Source organism: Amblyomma americanum, chromosome 3 (genome assembly GCF_052857255.1).
Source record: "Amblyomma americanum isolate KBUSLIRL-KWMA chromosome 3, ASM5285725v1, whole genome shotgun sequence".
In the NCBI taxonomy this organism is placed as follows: domain Eukaryota; kingdom Metazoa; phylum Arthropoda; class Arachnida; order Ixodida; family Ixodidae; genus Amblyomma; species Amblyomma americanum.
The window spans coordinates 79,347,668-79,361,884 of NC_135499.1; the positions used below are offsets into that span (position 1 = coordinate 79,347,668).

A 14,217-nucleotide genomic window follows, 5' to 3' on the forward strand; every position below is an offset into this window, starting at 1 on the left:
TGCCTGCCAGGACACAGCGGCATCGCAGGCAACCACCGCGCGGATGAGGCCCCGCGAACTGCTCACCCTGAGGGTGATTTTGTGTGCATCCCCATCTGGAGAGCCAACGCACAGGGTAGGCTTAGACCACTGTCCGGGACATCACGCTTGCCACGTGGTATTCAGGCCAATTCTCGCACATTTGCAATCAAAAACCTTGGACCCAGATCAGAAGATTCTATAAATCTGGACACAAGGTCCGTATCATCGTTCACTTCTTCATTTCATCAAATCAACCCAATTTTTTTTCACGTATTTAAGCATCTTACTCATCTCTCACTGTATAGTTTTTATGCCCTGAGGCCATAAACAATGCTTGAAAAAAAAAGAAGCTTCAGCTTTCATCCGGCCTACCACGACGTGAAGCAACTTTATTATGTCTCCTGTGGATTGTTGTAGCTTTCACCAAGCAATACTCCTTTTTAATAGGTGTGGCTGACAGCCCTGCATGTGCCATCTGCGGGTGCGATGAGACTATAGCCCACATTCTTTGTGAATGACCTGCCTACAGCACCTAAAGACAGTCTCTCTGCCGTGCACTGGAGCATCTAGATCTGCGCCCACTGACGGAAACGAAGATTTTCGACCACTGGCCGCGGCGGTCGTCCGTGGTAAAGGCCTCCAAGGCACTGCTCCACTTTATGAAGAATTCTAGCTTGCACGATAGGCTGTGACTTTACTGAACGCCGTGAGTTTGAAACCGCCTTTTCTCCTTCATCTGTTTCTCCCCTCACCCCTTTTCCCCCGTGCAGGGTAACAAACCGGCTATTCGTCTGGTTAACCGTCCTGCCTTTGCTCTTCTTCCTCCTCCTCCTCCTCCTCCTCCTACACCGTGCGCTTGTAAAGGTGCACTAAAGAGGAATCAGAGCTCGTCTTTTTACTGCGGCAACTCTATCTACACGTTCCGGGCTTTCTTGGAAACTTCAACTATGATCTTGTGTGACCGATTGCCCTAATTATATCCGATTAAACATCACGGCTCCCGCCTTCTTGAACTCAACGCGGTAGGTAGGCGGAGTCAACCAATGCGTGGAGTGCCTTCAGCCAGTCCAGTGGCGGCTTCGTTTTCGATGTTATTTTGTTTTTTGGTTTAAGTTTCTGTGAATAAATAGCTTCAGTCACAGACAATACAGCCGCAGACCAGGTCCACGGAAATAAAAATACACGTTGACTCTGATATACGTATCACTCCGCCGATGGCGGTGCGGCAACCCGCCACGGGACTGGCTGACTCATTGGTTGACTCCTCCTGCCTACCGCTTTGAGTTAAAAAATGACGGGAGCCCGGACGTTTAATCCAATTTAATTCGGGCAATCGGCCGCACAGGACAATAATTCGAACTTTCAAGGAATGCCTAAGGCGTGTAGACAGAGTTCCCTTGGTACAAAGACAAGTTCAGATTCATCTTAAGTGTACCTATAATCACGCCTAATGAAGTTTCGCAGCTTTCAAATCTACAGCCCATCTTCCGCAAATTATATCAACACACATGGTGCATGGATATCTTTTAGTTTCAATACCGCAATAATTCCTGCAAGAGATGGAAAACATGCCATAATGTGCGCAGGTATCTTGTGTTGGTTTTCCATTGAAGCAACCCTAGTACAAAACAAAATTCTTTCTCTGCTTTCATTTTAGGTAACCTGAAAGTTTATAACAAAGAAATCATTCTCTGTTGTGCAAATAGTTGTGCTGTTGCTCTTATTTGGCCTATCATACCTTGTGCTATGCAGCACATTGGAGCGGATACTCATCCGGAAATGATCAAGTGAAGGAACGTATCCTCAGTGCAACATAAGGCTGTTTCTTCTGTAGAAAGCATGTGAAATGGGTCGCAAGCTCCAAACATATAATGCCACACTTGTGGCATTCAGAGTGAGTGGGTTCCCCAGCATTGTGCATACGAAATTTCTGGCTGGCTCCTGAACAGTGCGAATTGCCATAGCCAATTCCACTTGCTGCAGCATAATCATTCTTTCAGTGACCTGGTCAGGTGCCCTCTTTGCTGATGTGATTGCTCTAAACACCTTACCATTCCAGGTTTCAAAAACAAATGCCGAATGTGCCGACAGTGGCCCGAAGTTGTTATCAGCCTTCGCCAGGCGTAGAATCTGGCGGACGTTGAATATCATCAGCCACGCTCCATACAGTGCTGGCATCCGTGACACGAAGTCCTCTAGTAGGCGGCCTGCACCAAGATATTACCAACATCTCGATGCAAAAATATCTACAGTGATACCAAAAATGTAAATCATAATTTATGTGTATTGCATTAGTAATATCATATAAAGAAATTACGTGAACCACAAGAGAACAACTGATAAGTACTTTCTATAATAAGCTGATAACAAGAGTAGGGATGCTGAACACTGTGGGAACATACTACAGCAAATGCAAACTCATACGGCCAAGCCAGGCTTGAAAAAGCACGGTATTTAATAATAAAGACAAACATGAGATAACTTTGGAAAAAAAAGGCTGGAGCAGATTCCTATGCGACGCTCATGAAGCCATGAGCTTCTAAACGTCTTTTTAAGCACAGCATTACTTGGCTCATGCGTGGCGTGAGCACAATGTGTGTAGAGAATGTGCCCGCAGAATGTGAACGAATGATGGATGACCATAGAACAATGAACAGAGAGAAAGAGAACATGGAGAGAGGGGAACCTCCTAAGGTGAACAACAAGCTGTTTGAATGGCATTCTTTAGCGAATATGCAACTGCAGCTGGAAACTACTGATCCTGATTGTCAGAAAAGCAATAGAAATGTAGAGTATATTGGTTCATAGGCTGCAATGAAATATGCAGCGCCCGTCGTGAGAATGTAACGACTGTTCGCAAGGCACCAAGTTTCTCGGTAGATTAGCTGCGAAAAATAATATACTTAGGCCTAACTAATTTCGATTCAGGATTTTGTCTCTGGTACCACCCTGCTTTGGCAGAACACCAAGTTTGCGGAATTCCACACAGCAACGCCAGTTTTCTCCTCGGAAAAGCCTGCCGAATCATTGCGCTCAATGCAACGTGAGAGTGGGACCCATCATTCCGCTGTTGACAGTGGTGTCCTCACCGTGAAAGCAGCGCTGGTGACTGAGACACCTTAAGATAGACAATTCAGAAAGCCGCTAAAAAAGCTGAGCAGCAGCAAAGTGGTGCCGCGTCAACTTTTAGAGAAAGACCACCACTAAGCACCGCACACAAAAGACCAGAGGCTGCGGCTCAGAATGGCTGACAAAAACGCCCTTATTTCAGCAAAGGGACGATTTAATTAACCTTTCAGTACCTTTAAACAGGGCAACAACATGCAACCACTCAACTTTTTAAGGGACATTGAGTGACAAATGAAGTAGACCTGTATAGAATAACGCAGCCTAATAAAAATGCAATGGGATATCGTATGCACTAGAAAACATCACAAAATTTAACATAGATATCACCACCCCCAGTCGTTATCAGATGATAACTTCAATGATATGTAGGCAGTTTTTCTCTCGCATATTCCTAGGTGACATTGCCATGTGCATCATGCAGTGATCGCAGAGTCCTTTCCAGTCAAGTCGTCATGAATTTCAATCAAGAGGTGGGAAAAGATCTTATCTGCTTTTTAGTCCTTGAGCTGTATCAGGCTACATTTGTACATCCTGCAATGGCACCATCGTGGTGATATTTTCAAGAATGATACATTCTATAGAGCAAAGAATAGAAGAATCAGAGGCAGCACAAATACTACAAATTACAATAAACTGTTCATGACAAACACCTGCAGACCACAAGCACGAGGCCCTCCTCTCTTTCTGAGCTGCCGAATTTCCTCCCTGAACCACCAATAAGTAATTTTGAAGCCTAGCTTCTATACTGCATTATACATCTGGGTCTTACCTGCATGATTTATTTGCTGCAATGTCAGCTCTTCCAGCAGTTGTGTGGATACGGCTTCGACCAGCGATGCAAAGTGGTTCAGGTAGCGTTGAGATAGTATGCCCAAGCAGCAGGGCAGGACATAAAAAAGAAACCAATGCCGCCATTCGCTGGCTTTCTAGAGGCACTTGTCCTTGAGCGAACATAACAGACGAGTGAATGAATAAGGTGGTTTTTTTGCCAGCAGTTTTCTGTCCACTTTGGAAAATGTTACCGGGCAACTTGCACGAATAAAAATGTTGTGCACTTGGCGCTGGTATGCGTGTAACAAGGGCAATGGCTTATCAATGTTTACTGTTCTATTCTAAAAAGCCCCCTTGTAACCATAGCAGCTGAAGCTACATGCACAAATTTTGTGGGTCTTTTTAAACGCTAAGTCTCAACATAGCAGCAGGACATCATGTAAAAACAGGCACTGAAATGCAGCCAGAGCCTTACGTTGCATGAAAATTATCGAGAAGGGTAACAGAAAACAAAATCTCTGCATTTGTCTTCTTCACATGCGACAACCAAATTCACAGAAACTGGCTTAGAAGACGGCACTGGCTGGTGTGAGTCGGAATTGCGTCATAAGTGAACCAACGTGAAGGCCTTAGATTAGGTTGCGTTCCAGCATGGCACAACATACCAAGATGTTATGTGGCACAGCTCACAATTCCAAGGTCAAGAATATAACACCACTTTGGTTTGACTCATAATTCATGCTCTATAAATGCTATAATAATTAATGCTATATAATCCATGCTCTCTTCCTGGATCCACTGCCGTATGTTTATGGAGACCCACCGCAGTGTCTCAGTGGTTAGGATGCTCGGCTACAGAGGCAGAGTTCCCACGTTCGAATCCGGCCACGGTGGCCCCGTTTCGATGGCGGATGGATGGACGGATACGGCTGAATCCATTAAATCGGGCTTCAGCCACCTAGCCATGGCTTATGCGCAGAAATCCAAAAAGGAGCCCGTGCGCGGTGCGATGTCAGTATAAGTTAAAGATCCCCAGGTGGCCGAAATTATTCCCGAGCCCTGCACTAAGGCACCTGTTCCTTTCTTTCACTCCTACCGTTAATGCGCCATTCCCTTTGATCAAAAAAAAAGTTTTATGGCTTATGGGGGATTTAACGTTCCAAAGCGACTCAGGCTATGAGGGACGCCGTAGTGAAGGGCTCCGGAAATTTCGACCACCTGGGGTTCTTTTACGTGCACTGACATCGCACAGTACACGGGCCTCTAGAATTTTGCCTCCATCGAAATTCGACCGCCGCGGCCGGGATCGAACCCGCGTCTTTCAGGCCGGCAGCCGAGCGCCATAACCACTCAGCCACCGCGGCGGCTGGAAAAGAAAGTTTTGATGCTTATGGAATGCAATATTAGGTAGAGAAATTAACTGCACTGCTGTTTTGGCACACAGCCTGAAATGTTTAAATTAGAAGGTGCAGCATTATTAGACTTCGACTGATATGAACGAGTTGCTAAGAAATTCAAAATTTTTTCCAAAGTTGTGTTCTGCAAACTGCGATTGCTTAGGAACAATGCGAATAATATTCACCCCTTCAGGTGTTCAGTGGCACTTCGTGGCTGTCATACCAAGCAAGGCACCTTCTGCTTTTATAGTGCGCTACATGAGTATCTGCTACGGGTCTCATTTGGACCCTAGATATTAAACTTATTTTTGGAAATGTGTCGGAGTGCTTGAAGCTTGCTCCGACTCCGCTTCAGGTTGGCCCTGTATTGCACTGCCTCCTGGATCGGCCTGAAGCATTATAGTGCGCGTCTTTTATTTCAGTCTTTGTTCTCTCTTTCAACTCTCCTACTTTCTGCACGCAACATCGAGTGTGGCTCGGCTTGAGCAAGCGGGCAGGCCTGTGCACTTTCCTTTTCTTTCGTCCTGTCAGCAACAGCAGCAACGGACTCATTCTTTAGAGCTGTACAAATGCAATTTGCCCAACTTTGTGGACACTCAAGCATGTCAGACTGCACTTTCTTATGCTTGAGAAGTTATGAACCTCCTCATGCTCATAAGTCCCTTAGTGCTTTTTCGTAGGTTAGGTATTGTTCATGTCCAATTTTGAAAGCTGGACATATGGCCACTCTTTGTTTGAGAGCCAGCTGGATGAGCATTGGAACTTCAGAGCTAAACTCCATCATGTCAGCAGCTGACCTAAACGAAAACAGTTAATTAACCCGTTCTGTCAGGTATAGCTTCCGCAGACTCCTGCAATGGTGAGCGTTCTTTAGGGCTTTTCAACTCTTCGCAAACAAGGGGAGTACCACATCATGATTTGGTTATAAACTGTTATTGAAAGCACTGTGTCGAGCCATGCCCAATTACTAACCACACGCACACTTTTCCACTCTCGGGTGATGCCCGAGATGTGACCGGAAAGCGTTAAGGATTACCAGCCACAAACAACCTTTGTTAGCTCTTTTTTCGTATTATTATTTTACTTCAATGTAGCCTTCAGCAATGTAGTACAGAGTATTAGAAAAAAATTTAAAGTTACTCATTGCTGTAATGTGGAGGAATGTAGCCCTTCTACTTTCTCCACTTCTTACCAATGGAGAAGGGTTGCTGAGAGTTTGATGAATCAAACCACTTGGCATTAAGGCATTTCGTGACCCCAATGAGCACACAATGCATATACTCGACTGTGTGGCCAAACACAATGTTTAGGTGTTTCAGGTGATTCAGTGGTGACTGCCTTTTAAGCCCATTCACAGCATCTTTGATCTTCCCTGCGAACTCCATGTCTTTGAACAACTCCCTTGGGGTCTGCTCCTCACCGACTGTAACGATCATGTATCTTTGGGCCACTGTTGAAAGGAGAGAACTAGTACGTGTGCTCAATTATTTGTCCGCAGAAAGCAGAATATACAGGAATTAAGCATTGCCTGCGAATGTTTTCTGCACTGAAATATTATGAACAAAAGTAATAGATCCAATTGTTCATGTTGTGAACCATATGCCACACTGCATGCGGGCGCTGCGTGACGAAACGCTAGTATTTTTGAAAGCGTCCCAGTGTGCCAATCTTTAAACAGGGAGCGCTTCGTCAGGTAGCACCCACATGTAGTGGGGCTTGGTTTGGAATGCAGAAAGTCCTTTACTTTTGCTCACGACAGTACTCTTGCTTGGTGTAAAAGTCTCTCGCCTGACATTCGCATGATGTGTCTGGATGGGGAATTTTAGGCCCGCCTTCAATACTTTGCACCTCACATCTGCTGTCCCGAATAAGTGTGGAAAATTATCTATATGACATCTTTCTAATGGTAAATTTCGCAGCAGCCAGAGCTTTCACAAACTGCACTGACAACTTTGATACAAAGTGACCGCTGCAAATATCTTCAGCCTGTCGCAAGGTGGTAACTCAATTAAATACAGAATTGGCCACACAGATAATGACGATGATTTGAATACCGGGCTTCCATCTGTGTTGATGGTAACGGTAAGATCCATCCAGCCAATTTTGCCGCTCTTCCTCGACTCCTCGGCCATAAATCCACTTGTGATGCCTTGCAACGGTGCGTTCCTTCCTTACTGAATATGTGCCTTTAAGTGCCTTTCGAATAATGCAGCCTTTGATTTTGAAAGCAAACATTGCATCTCTTCTTTCATATCTAGAATGAAAAAAAATATCCCCTAGCTTTTACAACAAAAAGTTTTGTGTTGACCTCACAGTCCAGGCACCTCAGTGATGACATTCCGGGCACCGACACAAGCACACTGCCACAGGTGTCACAATAAAAAAAACCGCTTCACCAACCTTTCCTTGCGCGACGACCCAAACTTTCGGAACACAAACTTTGACAGTGGATGTACATCACCTTTACACCCAAACAGACCATCTACGAGGCGCAGCAGATCATTCAGGGCCTTCCAAGTGAGGCCATGAGCGCGGGCAAACGTCATTATCACTATGATCGCGGCGGCCTTTGTCGTTGTGGAGCCCGGAAGTGTTGCTGCCTCAAGCTCGACAAAGTCCGATGCCAGAAACTCGATTTCGCTGTCGTCATTTTCGGTTGCTCCCGGCATAGAACTGCAGTCTTTGGGTGTTTTGTCAAGCCAGTCAAATTCGTCTGTTTGGAATAAATTTTCGTCTTCGGCTCACGAACTGCCACCGGCATGCTCATCATGGGCACTCAAAGTAGGCGAGACTGGCTGCGCCGCTTGATCTGCTGCTGTTTGCTAACCACTTGGCAGCTTTAGCAAATCGCCCACATCTCCTAAAGCACCACCGTAGTTCACTTCTGAGGCAGCTGATGTCTATGAGGCACACTGCTGAGCGCGAAGGCGCTCTTCTTGCTGCATCCTGTAAAGTTTACAAGGGTGTCGTTGAGGGCTAGATCGTTTAACATTGCTGAAAATAGAACAGCGCAAAAAATGAGTCAAAGCTTGTTCTATCCGATAAAGATGGCGGAAACATCGTTGTAGCCAATGGGACGTACTCCCAAAAGGCCAGACAGGCACTAGGAGATAAATTTGAACAGGTCATAGGAAAAGCCCTAAACAAGAAAAAAGCGGAGCTGGAGGACTGTGCCGGAAAGCAGGCTTGGAAAAGTTGGCATCAAATACAAACAATTGCAAAAGGCTGACTTCGAATGCCTCCTTCACTGCAAAAACCAACAAAGAAGCTTCTCCTTTCCGTGTAAATGTCTCCGAGTGAGGCACCTGGCAGCAAATGATAGGCACTTATTTGCAGAAACCTTTGTCGGCGCGAGCAATTGATGACCCATTTATCATCAGAAACCCCGAAGAGGTATCGCGCTACCTGCAGCAGGAGCGCCCTCAAGGTTTGGACGTTTTCTCCATAGACATCAAAGACCTCTACTACTCTCTGCCGCAAGCGACTCATCTAGCAACCGTAAGTTAGGCAATAGAAGAAGACAAAACTACTCGCTTTCAAAACAGCTTTGGCATGAGTGCCAACGTGTTCCTAGACCTGCTTCGGCTCTACCTTCAATCTTCTGCAGTATGGTTTGAGGGGACCCTTTACAAGCAAAAGGATGGCGTGTGCATAGGGTCCTGCTTAGCACATGTGCTTAGCGACCTGTTGCTGGTCAAATATAACAGGAATCTTAACAACTACGGGGCTGTCAAGATAATGCGGTATGTGAATGATTACCTGGTGCTATACAAACGGAACACCGCAAACAAGCTGGCAACAGCGGAAGGCATCATAGACCTCTTTAAATCGGAACTGCCAGGTCTCACTTCAGAATTTCCGGAAAACAACGAACTCAGCTTCCATAATATGACCCTCAACATCACACTAGATCACATCTGCTGGAGATTCGCGGCACGCTCAATGAAGAGCCCCTTGCCCTTTTCGTCATCACACTCGAAACTTGTGAAGCGCAGCAATGCCGCATCAGCGCTAAGGAACGCACTACAAAGATCTTGCTTTCTTTTTTTTTTTTTATTCGAGAAGTGTGCCATGAGGCATAAGTTGAAAAAGGAAAGGGGGGAAGGAATGCACGGGATTGAAAGTTAAAAGAAGGAGTGAAGAACCGTTGCGCTGAGGTAGTCGCACAGGTTGTTAATGAAACGGTTGTCCATTGTCCACTTCACGAAGTCACTTTCGCGGTTCCACCGCAGGCCCACCTCCCTGAGGAGCCGTTTTCTGATAGCAGCCGTCGCTGGGCACGTCCATAACAAGTGCCGCACATCACATATGTCCGGTGCAGCGCCACAGTGAGGGCACCTGTCAGGTAGTGGCAGATCTTTGGCACGCCACCGATGACGGACAGATGGTGTCAGAGCCGCCCCTGCCCGAATCCGGCGCACGGATACCTCCTCCTGCCGAGTAAGACTACGGGGGAGAGGGTGCGAACACGGAGGAATTAGAGCGCGTGTTCGCTGGCGCAGAACTTCGGAATCGGAAACGTGGGACAGGAACGGATCTGGGGGAAGAGGGGAAGGTGGCGGATCGTCTAATGTATGAAGATGAGTCATAGCATCCGCTTGAATGGTATGTGGATCCTGGGCATGGCCGCGAATCCAGTGTATGCGCACAGGACATGGATACTTTGCGCAGAGCACATGAATAGATTGTGAAATCTGGAACGTTCGTCGAACAGCCTTCAGCTGTTTAAGGGCGGCGCGGGAGTCGGTGTAAATGTGAACTGTATTGAATGTTGGAACGAGCGGAAGGGAAGCAATGGCATTGTAAATGGCTTGAAGTTCCAATGCCAGGGGAGTGCACGTATCCGCAGTATACGTCGCGCGAGAGTTGAGATGCGGATGAGATGGACTATACACAGCAGTAACTCCCCTCTCTGCAGAATGAGATGCATCCGTGTATAATATGCACCCTTCAGGCAGATACGCTGCTGATACCGACGGGGAAACAGTGGGGCGATTGTCAGTGAGCTGGCAATAGGACCACGGTGGAAGTGTCTTTAAACGATGAAGTTTGAGAGACTGTTTTCGAGATCTATTTTCCACCCGTTGGTCGATGATCTCACTGAGTGTATTAAGTTGGGCGAACTCCTGTAGCACAGGTATGGGTGTTAAACGAGGCAGATATGTTATGACGCGCATAGCCTCACGATTGATAGCTTCAAGGGAGTCCCACTGTCTGCGGGTGAGACGTTGAAATTGAGCCTGATATACTATCCGTTGCTGAAGGATAGAGCGCACAAGCTGGCCGGCCGTATGAGCACGTGCGCCACCAGAGCGCATAGCTATGCGACGAATCAGACCTAGAGTAGCGTGAGCCGATTTACGGGTGGCTGTCAGCCACGGGGTGCCAGTCCCAGATGTATGGAGGAGAAGACCAAGAATACGAACAGTTTCTACCTGAGGAATCAGAGAATTATGTACCGTAAAATTTAAAGGGGGAGCTTTCCGTAAGGCGGCTTTATTTCCAATTCGAATGAAACATGATTTAGTAAGAGAGAGTGTTAGACCCAAAGGTGGGAGGCGAGATGTCAATACATCCAGCGCGTGTTGAAGGACCGACTGATGAATAGACGCATCTGGATGACAGCACCAGAAGGTGATATCATCGGCATATGCAAGCACGCGGATAGAAGGGATGGTCTCTAGGGCTCGAACCAAAGGAATTAAAGCCACATTAAATAATGTGGGGGCGAGAACGGAGCCCTGCGGCACTCCTCTATTGGAAGTGAAATTACCAAAGGGCTTTCCGTGGACACGCACGCTGAAGGTTCGATTTGCTAAAAAGGCGTGAATGGAGAGGAGGAACCGGTGAGGGAGACCAAGAGTTTGAAGGGAGGCAAGAATGGCAGAGTGAAGGATGTTGTCATATGCCTTTGTTATGTCTGTAGCGATTACGGTTCGTACAAGGTGACTCTGTGGAGAGTGGTCAAGCACGTCAGCAGCCAAAGTAGCAAGGCCGTCCTCCGTTCCAATATGTGGGCGGAAACCAATTTGGGAATCTGGGTAACAATCATGGGATTCCAGCCACCATGATAAGCGTGCGGCTAGAATGTTTTCATAAAGCTTGCAGATGGTAGGGGTAAGGGAAATTGGACGAAGGGCCGAGAGAGATACTGGAGGCTGACCTGACTTGGGGATTGGAACCACAATAGAATGCTTCCAGTCTCCCGGCATGACGCCAGAAAGCCACACTTCGTTAAAAGTATCAAGTAGGGTTTCCAAAGCCCTCCCTTCCAAGTTACGGAATAAGGAGTTAGGTATGCCGTCGTGCCCGGGAGTAGTAGTAGTTTTTAAACGGTCAATGGAGGCCAGCAGCTCTGCCATGGTGAGGTCAGAAGTAATCCCATCGGGGGGCTCTGTTACCGATAAGTCAGGTGGAGACGTAGCGGTGCAGTCATGGTTTGGAAAAAATTGACGGGCCGCTTGTTGTGCAAATGTGTCCTCATCCACATTTAGCGCGAGGCGAATGCTCTCTGTGTAATCTGCAACCTGAGAAGGGCGCTCCATGGCGTGAAACACTCTCCAAAGATGTCGATTGCCCTGCGTAGAGGACAGGCGGGCACACCATGCAGCCCAGCGTTGCCTGCCTAGCCGCTTTGCATAGCGCCGCGCCCGTGCGGTAGCGCGGTGAAGAGTAGGAAGAGCCGAAGGGTCATCGGGGTGACGAGTAGGGTAAAGATCCGCCTGGCGACGAAGAGCCCACAGATTCAAGAGATGTATGTCCGGGTTTGGGTCATCTTCATTTACAGTAGTGGTAATAGTGTGAGTAGCGAGAACATCAGATAGAGTAGACAATGCTGAAGAGGGGTTGAATGTAGATAAATGATTGTCTGCGCGTACAGAATCCCATGATGTTATTCGTACAGTGCGGCGTATTTTCCGTAGACGCGTAGGCGTGAGGGAGATAAAAATAGGGCTGTGATCGCTACCCCAAGTATCAGAATCAACAGCCCAACGAGGGTTACCGGGGCCTAACCACCAAGTCAAATCAGGTGAATACGGGCCACCTCGTGGGCGGGTAGAAGTATTCGGGTGGTTTAAAAGTTGAAAGGAATGATCTGAAAAGCTCCCTTGGATGTGTGAACCCCTTGAGGAATCCGATGGGTAACCCCACGCAGTGTGTGCGCCGTTGAAGTCACCGCCAACTAGAATAGGGATACTCGAGTTGGTAGAACGTAGAAAACGAACCCATCCCAGATTGGGAGATGCGGAGCCAGGACGACTATAAAAAGAAACTAGAATAAGGGGTGTGCGTGCAGGTTTTACGAGAAGGGCGACAACCTGTTGACGTGTGTTGCACCACCGTGAAAGGTCGAGCGGTGTGTGCGGAACTGAATTGTGAATATAAATTGCAGATTTACCTGGGCTGAGGGAGGAGGCGGTGCAACGGCGATCAGGGATAGATGGTGAATGGTATGCGCAGAAACCTGAAAGGCGTGGGAGTGCATTATGCTCTTGCAGTAGGAACGCCCATGCCCTCAGCTTTCCGTCGCGAAGGCGGATGTTCACTTCAGAGGCCTTATTAGCGAAACCGCGACAGTTCCACTGCACCACCACCGATGATGATGCGCTATCCATGACGAGGCCGAAGAGCTTCCACGATGAGGGATGTCACCTGCTTCATCAGCGCTAATATCTTGTCCACTGTCGGGGTAGTCACGGCTAACAGGTGGTCGGCACCTGATTGTGGGCCAGTGCTTATCCTAGGTGATTCCTCTGATGATTGCTCTCGAGTTATGAGAATTCTTCGAGAGGATTGAGAACGACGCTGTTCCCGGCGCTGGGTGAGTTCGTCTAGTCGGCGGCGAGCCTCCGCGATTGCATTGTCTAAAGCTGTGTCTTCATCTGTAGTATCCACATGTGATGGATGCACTGGACGTTTGGGCGTACCATTTGATCCGGGAAGGTGAGCCGCTTGTGCATATGTACGCTGGCGAGGAGACATATGGTGAGCAGCAGGCTCAGATAAAGGAAGTTCAGGGAAGTCGTTGTCGTCACATGCGAGAGCTGCAAAGCGATTACTTGTAGGAACATCCATTTTTGCAGGCGACTTGTGAAACTTCTTCGCTTGCTTCTTCTTTGGACAAGCGGGGGAGCGAATGTCATGGTCCGGCGATTTGCACAGGGCACAATGAGCTGTTGGTTCATTCATGTCGGCCACAGCTGCTGGATTAGGGCAGGTATTTTGCATATGTCCTTCTTTGTGGCAGTGATAGCAAAAAATACGACGAGGTCGGAAGGGCTGTGGTTTGACGATCGCACCGTAGTAGGTAAGGTACTTCGGGAGAGTCAATGGGCCTTGCAGGATGAGCAGGTATGAGCCCCGGCGACCCATAGGCCGTGCTTGCAGTACAACATGAGTTGAGCAGCGAATATTTGCGCGCACCTCCTCGGGAGGGCTCGTGCTGTCGACATGATAAACCATGCAGCGGAGTGTGTCAGGACCAGATGCAAAATATATTTGCACCGGGACATGCTTGCTGTCATCCAGGGGGATCCGCGTAACTGCGCAAAGTTTCTGGGCGTCCATCAAGGATGACAAGTTTACCGTGATGGTGTTCGATGGGCGATGGACGACAAACCCGCAGTAGTTCGAAGAGCCAAGGGCATGGTCAATTGTGGCTTGAACATTCCGGGCAGGGATGGCAGTCATATCAAAGCGCAATGTAGGCTTGATGGTAACGCGGAACGAGTTCCCAGCAGGCGGAAGAGAGCCTTGACTCACGGGAGGCATCTGTGGTGGAGGCTCAGACGCTGGTGACGGCCCTTGGTGGGAATACTGAACTGGCGCGACGGGCACAGTTTCTTGAGGGAGTGCCACGGGCACGGAGGCGGTAGAGCAGTCCATGTCACAGGCCAAA

General features: G+C 47.9%; 1 pseudogene; it reads left to right on the forward strand.

Annotated features, from left to right (window-relative positions):
• Positions 1–5,549: 5,549 nt before the first annotated feature.
• Positions 5,550–5,716, forward strand: LOC144126426 (U2 spliceosomal RNA; annotated as a pseudogene).
• Positions 5,717–14,217: the final 8,501 nt, after the last annotated feature.